Source organism: Amborella trichopoda, chromosome 12, assembly GCF_054954075.1.
Source record: "Amborella trichopoda isolate Santa Cruz 75 chromosome 12, AtrichopodaSantaCruz75HAP2 v2.0, whole genome shotgun sequence".
In the NCBI taxonomy this organism is placed as follows: Eukaryota; Viridiplantae; Streptophyta; class Magnoliopsida; order Amborellales; family Amborellaceae; genus Amborella; species Amborella trichopoda.
Genome location: NC_142347.1, coordinates 31,003,049 through 31,015,681, shown reverse-complemented (window position 1 = coordinate 31,015,681; position 12,633 = coordinate 31,003,049).

The following is a 12,633-nucleotide window of genomic DNA, read 5'->3' as shown; positions in this document are numbered from 1 at the left end:
GCCTCTCAACCTACCTGAAGCCTCTCAACCTATCTGAAAACTTTCCGATGACCTCAAACCTCTGAAAACTTTCCGATAACCTCAGACACCTGAAAACTTCAACCTCAGACCACCTGTAACCTCAGACCACCTGTAACCTCAGACCACCTGTAACCTCAGACCACCTGTAACCTCAGACCGCCTGTAACCTCAGACCTCAGACCACCTGAACCTCTGCACCTCAGACCACCTGAACCTCTGCACCTCTGCTCTGCATCTGTGCACCTCTGATCTACACCTGCATCCGAACCCTGCAATTGTTCCCATTCACAGCTATCCTTGCCCTCATAGCTGGACCAGGTTCTCTCTCTCCTCACTCTTAATGTGTGATTGCAATATCAATAATTTGCCTTCTTACTGTCCTCCCCACTGGAAACTCTTTTCCAGTTACTGTATATGCACCCAGTAAGTCTTATGCTCCCTTTTCCGTTTATGCATTTCTAGTTTTATTTCCTGCTTTCCTGTTTTTATTTCCTCTGTAATATTTTCTTGTAATCTTCCCTGTAAATGATAATAAAATGCTAGTGTGATTTTCTGAAAAAATTCCATGCAGTTTAAAATCTTATTTAATATTAAACTAGGTGATATTAGTTATGCTCAATGGATTGTAATTGACATCTCTATAATTCCTCTCATAGGAATCATACTATTCTGTTTAAATTACTACAGAATTTTACAATCATTAATCCAATATAACAGCTTGCTGTTTACTTATTTATTATAACTCTGTTATCCGCAATAATCAAGTCTCCATAGACTTAAACCTAAAAACAATCAATCAGAATAGATAAAACGTAATCAAAAGACAGTGCTGTAGATCCTGGCGCAAAGTGGTATCAGAGCCATACAGTGATACACTGTCTGACAAATCAAACAGTAAGAACTATTCCACAGTGGAACTGTGCAAACAGTTATAACTGTAGAATTTGTACAACTGTTCTTCTTACCTCATAAGTGAGATAAAGAGACATTTTACTATAGGAAATTAAGTGAGATTGACCACCAAGAAAGTTGGTCCGAGAGTTAAGACAAGAGACAAGTGAACGCCAACGCGAAAAGTACCGCCAAGGCCAGGAGAGCCGCTTAGGGAAAAAAGCTAAGGCCACTGAATGTCCAGATTGTCATTATCCGCAACCTACGGATGGCAAATCTCATAAGAAATCTTACTAGTAAAACTGTACCTTCATCTTCCAAACTTAGAGTTAAAAATAAAGAACAGATAATCATAAATGATATTGAGGAGAATATACAAAATTGGAATATTCCCAAGGTACCAATACATGATGTTTATAACAAAGGATCATTCAAACTTAAGATGGGTTATGCCATCAAGACTGTAGAAGAAAGTCTATCAGTCACACAAAATCAAGAAGACTTTCACCTACTCTCTAAAAAAGTAATAGAAAAACATAAAGAACATAATTACAAATACTTACACATTGGTCTAATTCAAATAGCCGTGAAACCTTTGACCCGACCAGGGTTGAACACTTCTGTGCTTGTATGCCTAAGAGATACAAGACACAATATTTTCACAGACTCTCTACTAGGCATGGTAGAATCCAGCCTCTGTAGCGGGCCAATATATTTTAACTGTTTTCCTAACTTTTCTGTTTCTTTAACAGACCCCAATATCTTAGATATATTAACAATAAATCTTAAAACACATGGTTTTAATATGATCCATGGATCACAAAATCTTGCCATAGTTTATCGAATATACTATAAAGTTATGAATACATTAAGTCCCAATACCTTGAAACTTGATCAAAAAGATCAAACAATTTTGTTCCAAACAAATATAGACAAATCCAATATGATAGTCCCAAAGACTATAAAATGGTCAGATATAATTCTACCTCAATCATGGGCATTACAAAATGCCAACCAACCACGAGAAATTCCTCAACAGTTCATTCCTAATCATATCATAGAACATACAGATGGAAATGTAGAAATACAATTCCAAAATACAAATACACGAACACAAGATGATATTGAGATAAACAGGAAGAGAAATTCTAAACAAAATATACCAAGTAGAAAATCAATTTCTCACAACCCAAATGTTATTATATTACCACCTCCTCCTAGTCATAGTCATCCATCTTCATCCAATAGTCAAATAAGTTCATCCAATTCAGGAATACAATTCCAAGGAACACATAGAACCAGAGATAATATTGTAATCCCAACATATACATCATCTCATCCTACAACTTCTAATACTGAACCCAGTATAGAAGAATTATATGACTTTCAAGTTTGTACTTTACAACTTGAAGAAGATGATCCGACTCAATATTCAGAAGAATATATAGCAGCCTATCTAGCCTCCAAGCTAGAAAGGAAACAAAGAAAAATAAATAAAGCTTTTATTAAAAAAGATTATTTATCAGAAGAACATAAAAATATTCGAGAATGGTATTTACAAAGATTCCAACCACCTAGATTAATGGAATTACTACATAAAAAATATAATAAATTTTTACATAAAGAAAGACTAAATATAGGATTTTTTCATTGGTTAAAAGATCTATGTTTAGAAAAAAATATTACCATTCCCTCTTTTGAAAAAATTCAAAAAATTCAAACCATAGAAGAAAAAACATATATAAGTACTGATGGTACTACAACTGCTAGTATTCATCCACCGGAGAAAAGTATTATCCTCAAAACAGGCATTCCAAAGAAAAATGAGCCTGTACATTCTGCCTCCTTCTATGATATAGTGGCTACACCATATAAAGCCATACCTAAAGAAATCAATAAAAAACAAGAGTACATACCCCATATTGTAGAACAAAATATCTCTGATAAGGATCTCTCATCCTTAAATATGGGTTCCCGAAGTCTCTCTCCTTTTTAGCTGCCAGCTGTTTTTCCATATATATATATATATATATATATATATATATATATATGTGGAAAAAACCGGAATTAGCCCACTAGCTCATATGAACATATGAGCCCAACGGCCCATATTGAATTTGGACCGATCTGACGATCAAGGATGTCCAGTAGTACTTGAATTATTTCTTTTTTTTACATATGCAAATCACTTGAAATTTTAGGCGTGTGTTCATAAAAAATAGTGAGTCTTTAAAAACTATCAAAAAAAATATTTTACATGAAATAAATCTAGCAAAATACCCCCGAAAAAGATTTTTTGGGGTATTTGGGTCATTTTATTTTTCACGAATAATTTTTTTTATATTTTTATTAGGTGCGCCTTAATGAGAATAACACACACCTAAACTTTCAAGTGATTTGGATTTATAGAAAAAATAAAATAAAATTCAAGCATTATTGGACATCCGTGATCGTTAGAACGGCCCAGATTCAATCTCGGCCATCAGGCTCATATGTTCATATGAGCCAGTGGACTAACCCCAGCTTTTTTCATATATATATATATATATATATATATATATATATATATAAGTACAAATGTACCTGAGAGCTACCCATACATATAGGAAAAAGTTTATATATGGTCGCAACCTTAAAATGTAGAACTACAAATGCACCTCAAAATTCCATTGGAAAAAGTTGTTTTAATGTTGAAAAACCATCTAATTGAGCATCTTGACATTGAGATGTATCATTATGGAATAAAAAAATATTTTGAGCACTAGAAAGAGTGCATCTTACAACACATTATCTAGACCATCCATTTTCAAAATGTTCATATGTTTATAGATCTACTTGATTTTAACCATTTTTTGATTTTAAATTTTATAATTAAATAAAAAAATAGATTATGAGATAATCCTAAGAATATTTTACAACAAAATTACATGTTATGATCAAATTTGAAGTTGCGTCTTAATTGGATTGTTTAAAGTTGCAACCTTATAGAAACCGTGCCTATATATATATATATAGGTGTGGTTTGTATAGAGCCTAGGCTCTAAACAATCAAATTAGAGCCTAACTTCAAATAGTATCAAGAAATGTGGTTTCAATACAATAAATCTTTGTGATAGCATTAAAATATATTTCCATCTTTATTTATAAAATTTAAAGCTTCAAACATAGTGTAGATCGGCAGATCTATAAAAGCATAAAAACCTTAAAAATTGACGGTCCAAAAATGCGTTACAAAATGCACTATTTTCAAATTTTAAATCCATTTTTTTCTCATGTCTATGCATTTTGATGTCGAGATGATCAATTTCAAGATATTTGGGCATCAAAACAACCTCTTCCAGTGAAATTTTTGAGGTAGGCTCCAATTTGATTGTTTAGAGCCTGGGCTCTATATTAACTTTTTCATATGTATATATATATATATATATATATATATATATATATATATATATATATATATATATATATATATATATATGGAAAAGTCTTCTCAACGCCTATAGGCAAAAATGAACAGTGATTTCGCCCACCCTCATCCTCGTCCAAAGTTCATCGCACGGTGACTATTTTCTAGTAGTATTTTATTTTTCAGTTTTTTTCTACAAATCGGAATGATCTGATATTTTGAGTGTATGTACATGTTAGTAAGGCGCACCTAATAAAAATATGAAAAATATAATTTGTAAAAACAAAATTGATCAAAATTCCCTTGAAACATTTAAGGGGTACTTTGATCAATTTATTTCATGTAAAATATTTTTTTGATATTTTTCATAGAATCATTTATTTTTTATGAATACACGCTCCAAATTTTCGATCATTCAAATTTGTAAAAAAAAACTGAAAAATAAAATACTACCAGACAATTGTGACCATGCGATGAACTTTGGACGGTGATGAGGGTAGGCGAATCACTGTTCATTTTCGCCTATAGGTGTTTTGTAGTATCTTTATATATATATATATATATATATATATATATATATATATATATATATATATATATATATATATATATATATATATATATATATATATATATATATATATATATATATATATCTGAGTGAATTCTGTCGGACCACGGGCTGACTGCTACAGTGTCAGCCAATGGCCCAGATTCAACCTAGGCAGATATAATGGTTACAATCTTATTTCGTATTTAAATTTTCATTTTTTTTTTCTACAAATCCAAATCACTTAAAATTTTAGGTGGTCATTCTTCTCATCAAGACGCACCTAATAAAAATAAATAAAAATTAATTGGTAAAATACAAATTGATACCCCCGAAATGTTTCAGGGGTATTTTGGTCAACTTATATCTTACGAATGATTTTGTTTTATATTTTTGTTAATTTTTTTATTTTTTAAGAATAGATGCTCCAAATTTCAAGTGATTTTGAATTGTAGAAAAACAAATGAAAATTCAAATATGAAATGAGGTCGTGACCGTCAGATCGACCTAAATTCAATTTGGGCCATTGGCTGACACTGTAGCAATCAGCCCGTCGGTTGGCAGGGTTTTTTCCCATATATATATGTATGGAAAATGATTTGGTGAGTAATCTCGCCTACAGAAAAAGAGTGAGCCGAAAGGCTCTTATTTGTTCTTGAAATCGAACGGTTGTGGTTTTGTGAGGCAACGACAACTAATAATTGTGCGTACTGACACTCTCTCTCTAGCATGCGCACGACATCTCTCCCTGTACCTAAACTCTCACCTCAGTGAAACCATCTCTCTCTACCTAAACTCTGGCATCCCTCTCTTCTCCCATTGTCTCTCTCTCCAGTGAGCCTCCTTATAATAATCCTAAAATTTCAAAAAAAAAAAATTAAATAAATAAAAAAGAGAGAGAAAAGAAACTTTTAATAAGTGATGGTCCATATGAGCATAATGGTCCTTAGGGACCATCACTATCTTCAAAGGCTTTTGGTTTAAGCTTTTTCCTTTCTTTTACCACGTCCTGACTTTACGTGGACCTTAATCGTTTCTTGCATAATTTATGGTAACACCTCAGGTATGAGGTGGAGCCTAATAAAATAATATAATAATATGTTATAAGAATTTAAATTCGGAAAGGTAAGGACTCTCACCCTAAAAAAAATTTTTGAGATCTCTCTCTCTCTATTCGAAACGCAGTGAGCTCTTTCTCTCTCTAGCCGAATTTTTATCGGAAGCTCCCTCTCAAATATTTTAGGTAAGTGGCCTCATTGTCTCGAAAAATAATCCGTTCTTTTTAAAAATAAAATGAAATAATTACTTATGCTTATTATCATGAATTTTAGGCGCGATAAATTTTATGCGCAAGCAACCTCATTATTTTGAAGAATAATCTTTTTAGTAAAAATGGTGACATTTTATCTATTGTAAAATATTTTAAATGCTGTAATTTTAGAAATAAATTAATTTATTTTTCTTGTCCATTGTTAGAAAATTTTAGATACTGTAAAATTATTAAAAATAAATGTGATATTTCTGCTTTTAGTAAAATTGTAAGATTTCTTTCTACTGTTTTTGAATATTAGACATTGTAAATTTCATGTGCAAATGACTGCCTTATTATTTGAAAACTGATATTTTGGGCATTTGATTATAGCATTGTCTGTGAAATGTTCATTTGCGAATTGACATCCCATAAATTGTGTTAATTCTGTATTCATGAATTTCTATAAGAGTTTTTCTATCCATATTAGATTGGCAATTATGCTAGAATGTCTTTACGAACTGCTACCTTTCTTCATTTGAGCCCAAAATATTTGACTGGTTATTTTAGAAATGTTATTGAAAGTGATTGTTATTAATGGTTTCAGTGAAATTCATATTAATGATTTCAGTGATATGTTGAATACATGATATTGCTGCTTTTGAATATTTAAAGAGATTTAGAAATACTTTAAGTATGCAAGTGGACTCATCCAGTTCGCCGGTGAGGTATAAGTAGACTTATCTGGGACGCCGATAGGGATTAAGTGGACTCATCCGGTACGCCAGTGAGGTATAAGTGGACCTGCAGGGATTAAGTGGACCAATTTGGGACGCCGATAGGGATTAAGTGGACCCATCAAGACGCTGATGGGGTATATAGGTGACCTACTTGGGACGTCAATAGGGTAATTTATGAAATCCTTTGAATTATGTATTGCCGTTAAAACGTTATACGCATTTCAATTATTCAAATTATACTTAATTATGCTTTTTTTTTTAAAGTGAAACTGTTAATAGATCTCCTTTTTTGAAATATTGATATCTTTGAATCATGATTATTTTTAGGATTATGATGATCAGTTACTGAGTAGTTAAACTCATCAAATTATGGTATACATTTTTTCAGGATAACTGCGGTTTCATTTTGAGTGCTCGTCAGGATCCACTTTGGAAGATACCGTAGTTATGCTTAAACTTTCTTTTGTTACTTTGTAGGAATTCGCCACTATAAATTTGTCCTATCAATGAGATGTATATATGTTTTGACTATCACATCTCAGGAATATCAGTATTGTAAATTCTTGGGGCGTGACAATTATAGTATCAGAGCAATAGGTTTAAGATTCTTAGGAAATTTTAAAAAAATGTACTTAAAATCACATTTATTACGTGTACAGACTGGGACGAAGTCAAGATCTAGAATAGCTGAAGCTAATATGGAAGGAATTCACAAAGCCTTGGAAAATATGGTTGCTCTAATGCAACATCAGATGGAAAGCAACAATCAACCTCGGCAGGCAGTTACGGGAAATGGTGGAAGTAATATCGAATTTAAAAAATTGAACCCACCTTCTTTTAAGGGTGTTGTAAACCCACTGGAAGCTGATGGATGGATTATGCACTTGGAAAAAATATTCGAGGTAATGGAATGTCCTGATGATAGGAAGGTGGCCTTGGCAGTTTTTATGTTAGAAGGTGAACCACAACATTGGTGGCGAATGGCAAAAAGAATATTGGTCAAAGAAAATAAACCCTTAACTTGGGAAGTATTTATAGAGGCATTTAATGAAAAGTATTTCCCTGATTTTATTCAAGACCAAAAGGAAATGGAATTTTTAGAATTAATCCAAGGAAACCGGACAGTAGCACAATACGATGCCAAGTTTACTGAATTGGCCAGGTTTGCACCACATATGATTAACAATGCGGCAAGAAAGGTAAAGAAATTTGAAAGGGGTCTCAAACCAGCTATTAGAAGCAGAATATCAGTATTAAAATTGACAACTTATGCTGAAATAGTGGATCGAGCCCAAATTGTCGAAAAAGATTTCGAAGATTACCAAAAGATGAAAAATCAAAAAAGTCAGGTTAGACCCACACCATCTAATCAACAACAGTTTGAAATGACAAACAAGAAGCCAAGACCCTTGCTACTTCAAAGCCCAATAGAACCATGTAAAAAATGTGGCAAAAACCATGGATCGAGCCCTTGTTATTGGAATACTGGAGCCTGTTTTAAATGTGAAAAATTGGGGCACCAGATTAGAGAATGTCCTAGCTTACAAATGCAACAGCTTCCAAAGCAAGGAGAGATAGCTCAAAAGCCTCAACTGAAGGGAAGAGTATTCGCCATTACCCAGTAAGAGGCTCAGGCCTCAAATCCGTGATCCAAGGTACTCTTATTATCTTCCAAAAGGTAGCTCATGTTTTGATTGATCTTGGATCTACTCATTCATTTGTGCCACCACACTTTGCATGCCACTTAAAGGTAGAACCAGAACAATTAGAATACATTCTAAAGGTAGTCACACCGATGGAAAATTCAAGTGACACTAATATAGTGTACAAATCCTGTGTAATAAAGATAGAAGAAAAAGAACTGCTGGTTGATTTAATACTCCTAGAAATTCAAGATTTTAATGTAATCTTAGGCATGTATTGGCTTTCTGCATACCATGCAAGTATTGATTGTTACAAGAAAATGGTTACCTTTAGTATTCCGAATCAACCAGTATTTTACTTCAATGGTATCAAAGAAGACTCCCCATCATATTTAATCTCTTGTATTCAAGCTAATCGCCTCCTTCGAAAAGGGTGTCAAGCCTTTCTTGCCTATATCAAAGAAGATAGGAAGGAATAAATAAATTTGGATACCACTCTGGTTATCAGAGAATTTCCCGACGTTTTCCCTGAAGAATTGCCAAGATTACCGCTTGACAGGGAAATTGAATTCTCTATTGAATTATTGCCAGGGGTAACCTCAATTTCTAAGGCACCTTACAGAATGACACCTGCAGAACTTAAGGAACTGAAACAACAATTGGAATAATTATTAGATAACGGTTTTATCAGGCCCAGTATGTCAACTTGGGGTGCTCCGGTATTGTTTATTAAAAAAAAAGATGGGACCATGAGATTGTGTATCAATTATAGACAGTTGAACCAAGTGACAGTGAAAAATAAGTATACATTATCTAGAATTGATGATTTATTTGTTCAATTACAAGGATCACAAGTATTTTCAAAAATTGATCTTAGAACTGGATATCATCAGCTTAAGATTAAAAGTGAAGATGTTCCCAAGACAGCTTTCAGAACAAGGTATGGCCATTATGAATTTTAGTCATGCCTTTTGGATTAACCAATGCACCGACTGCATTTATGGATTTGATGAATCGGGTCTTTAAGCCCTTTTTGGATAAATTTATTGTGGTATTCATCGATGATATTTTAATTAATTCCAAGAATCAGAAGGAACATGAGCAGCATATAAGAATGGTATTGCAAATATTAAGAGAATAAATTGTATGCCAAACTTAGTAAATGTGAATTTTGGCTTGAACAAGTGACATTTTTAGGACATGTCATATCAATAGAAGGTCTATCAGTTGATCCTTCAAAGGTTCAAGCCATTGTTAATTGGAAACATCCAAGTAATGTGACTGATTCGAAGCTTTTTGGGATTGACAGGATATTATAGAAAATTTGTAGAAGGATTTTCTCGAATCGCAACCCCATTGACTCGATTGACACAAAAAAAGGTCAAATTTGAGTGGACAAGTGAATGTGAGGAGAGTTTTCAAGAACTAAAAGTTTGATTAACTTCAGCACCTATTTTAACTATTCCTGAGGGGGTGAGGGATTTGTGATTTATAGTGATGCTTCACATAAAGGCTTGGGCTGTGTATTAATGCAATATAGGAAAGTAGTGGCATATGCATCCAGACAGTTAAGAGAATATGAGAAAAAATATCCAATTCATGATTTGGAACTGGCTACAATAGTATTCGCTTTGAAAATGTGGAGGCATTATTTATATGGTGAGCAATTCGAAATATACACGGATTATAAGGGCTTGAAATACCTCTTCTCTCAGAAGGATTTAAATATGCGGCAGATAAGATGGATGGATTTCTTAAAAGATTATGATTGTACAATCCATTATCATTCAGGAAAAGCTAACGTTGTGGCCAACGCTCTAAGTAGAAAATCTACAGGAGTCTTAGCTCATCTAATGATCCAAGAAATGAGATTGTTCGAGGAAATAGTGATTTGGCATCTAGCTCCGTCCATTAATGGTGTGGTAAGTATGATTGCCAACATTAAGGCAGAACCCCAATTAATCCAACAGATTCGATCCACACAAAAGAAAGACCTTCAGCTTATAACAATTATAGAAGAGGTGAAGCTGGGAAAGAGAGACGAATGATTTGCTAAGACTCAAAGGTCGGATTTGTGTCCCCAATGATAAGAGTGTGAAGAAAGTTATATTGGAAGAAGCACACTACTCTCATTATACGATACATCCCGGAAGTATTAAAATGTATCAGGACTTGAAGAAAACCTTTTGGTGGAGTAATATGAAAAAAGAGGTAGCACTATTTGTGTCTAAGTGCCTAACATGCCAGCAAGTAAAAGCTGAGCATCAAAGGCTCGCTAGGTTGTTGCAGCCTTTACCCGTGCCAAAGTGGAAGTGGAAGCACATCTCTGTGGATTTTGTCTTTGGCTTGCCTAGAACAAATTCAAGACATGATAGCATTTGGGTCATTGTGGACCAGCTGACCAAAGCTACCCACTTTCTCCCAATTCGCACGACGCACACTTTGGATCGACTGGCCCAGTTGTACATTAAGAAAATAGTGCGATTGCATGGAGTTCCGGTCAGTATTGTATCGGATAGGGATACTCGGTTTACTTCGAAATTTTGGGCTAGGCTACAGTCAGCCATGGGGCATAGACTCACTTTTAACACTGCCTTTCACCTCCAAACTGATGAACAATCGGAGAGGATCATCCAAACTTTGGAAGATATGCTGAGGGCCTGTGTCATAGACTTTACAGGAAGTTGGGATGACCATTTACCCCTGATTGAGTTTGCTTATAATAATGCTTCCAAGCCAGTATTCAGATGGTACCATATAAAGCCTTGTATAAAAGGAAATGCAGGTCACCCATATGTTGGGACGAGGTTGGTGAAAGAAAGCTTTTGGGACCAGAAATTGTCCAGGTAACCACAGATAAGATAGCATTAATTCGAGAAAGGGCTCAGGACAACTCAGAGTCGGCAAAAGAGTTATGCCGATAACCAACGGAGAGACCTTGAATTCGAGGAAGGTGATCGAGTTTTCCTAAAGATCTCATCAATAAAAGGCATTATGAGATTTGGCAAGAAAGAAAAGTTGAGCCCACGTTACATCGGACCATTTTAAATCCTGGAAAGAATCGGAGGTGTCGCTTATAGACTTGCCTTACCACCTGAATTAGCAAACGCCCATAATGTCTTCCATGCATCATCACTACGAAAATATCAACCCAACCCATCCCATATCTTGAAATATGAACCTTTACCGATCAGGAAAGACCTATCCTTCATTGAGCAGCAAATTTTGATACTGGATAGAAGGGTACAAGTGTTGTACAACAAGGAGATTCCTTTGGTCCGTATACTATGACAGTACCATTCAAGAGAGGAATCGACTTGGGAACGAGAAGACGATATCAGAGAAAAATATCCCTATCTTTTTCAGTAATCAGGTACAGAAATTTAGAAGACTAAAATTCTTTAAGCGGGGAAGAATGTAATAATCCTAAAATTTTAAAAAAAAAAAAAAAAAAGAAAAAAAAAAAAGAGAAAATTTTTTTTTAATAAGTGATGGTCCATATGAATATGATGGTCCTTAGGGACCATCACTATCTTCAAAAGCTTTTAGTTTAAGCTTTTTCCCTTCTTTTACCACGTCCTTAGTTGACGTGGGCCTTAATCGTTTCTCGCATAATATTATGGTAACACCTCAAGTATGAGGTGGAGCCTAATAAAATAATATAATAATATGTTATAAGAATTTAAATTCAGAAAAGGTGAGGACTCCCACTCTAGAAAATTTTTTTGAGATCTCTCTCTGTCTTTAGTCGAAATGCAATGAACTCTTTCTCTTTCTAGCCGAATTTTTATCAGAAGCTCCCTCTCAAATATTTTAGGTAAGTAGCCTCATTGTCTCGAAAAGTAATCCATTCTTTTTACAAATAAAATGAAATAAGTACTTCTGCTTATTATCATGAATTTTAGGCGCGATAAATTTTATGCGCAAGCGACCTCATTATTTTGAAGAATAATCTTTTTAATAAAAATGGTGACATTTTATCTATTGTAAAATATTTTAAATGTTGTAAATTCTTAGAAATAAATTTATTTATTTATCTTGTTCGTTGTTAGAAAATTTTAGATACTGTAAAATTATTAAAAATAAATGTGATATTTCTACTTTTAGTAAAATTGTGAGATTTCTTTCTAATA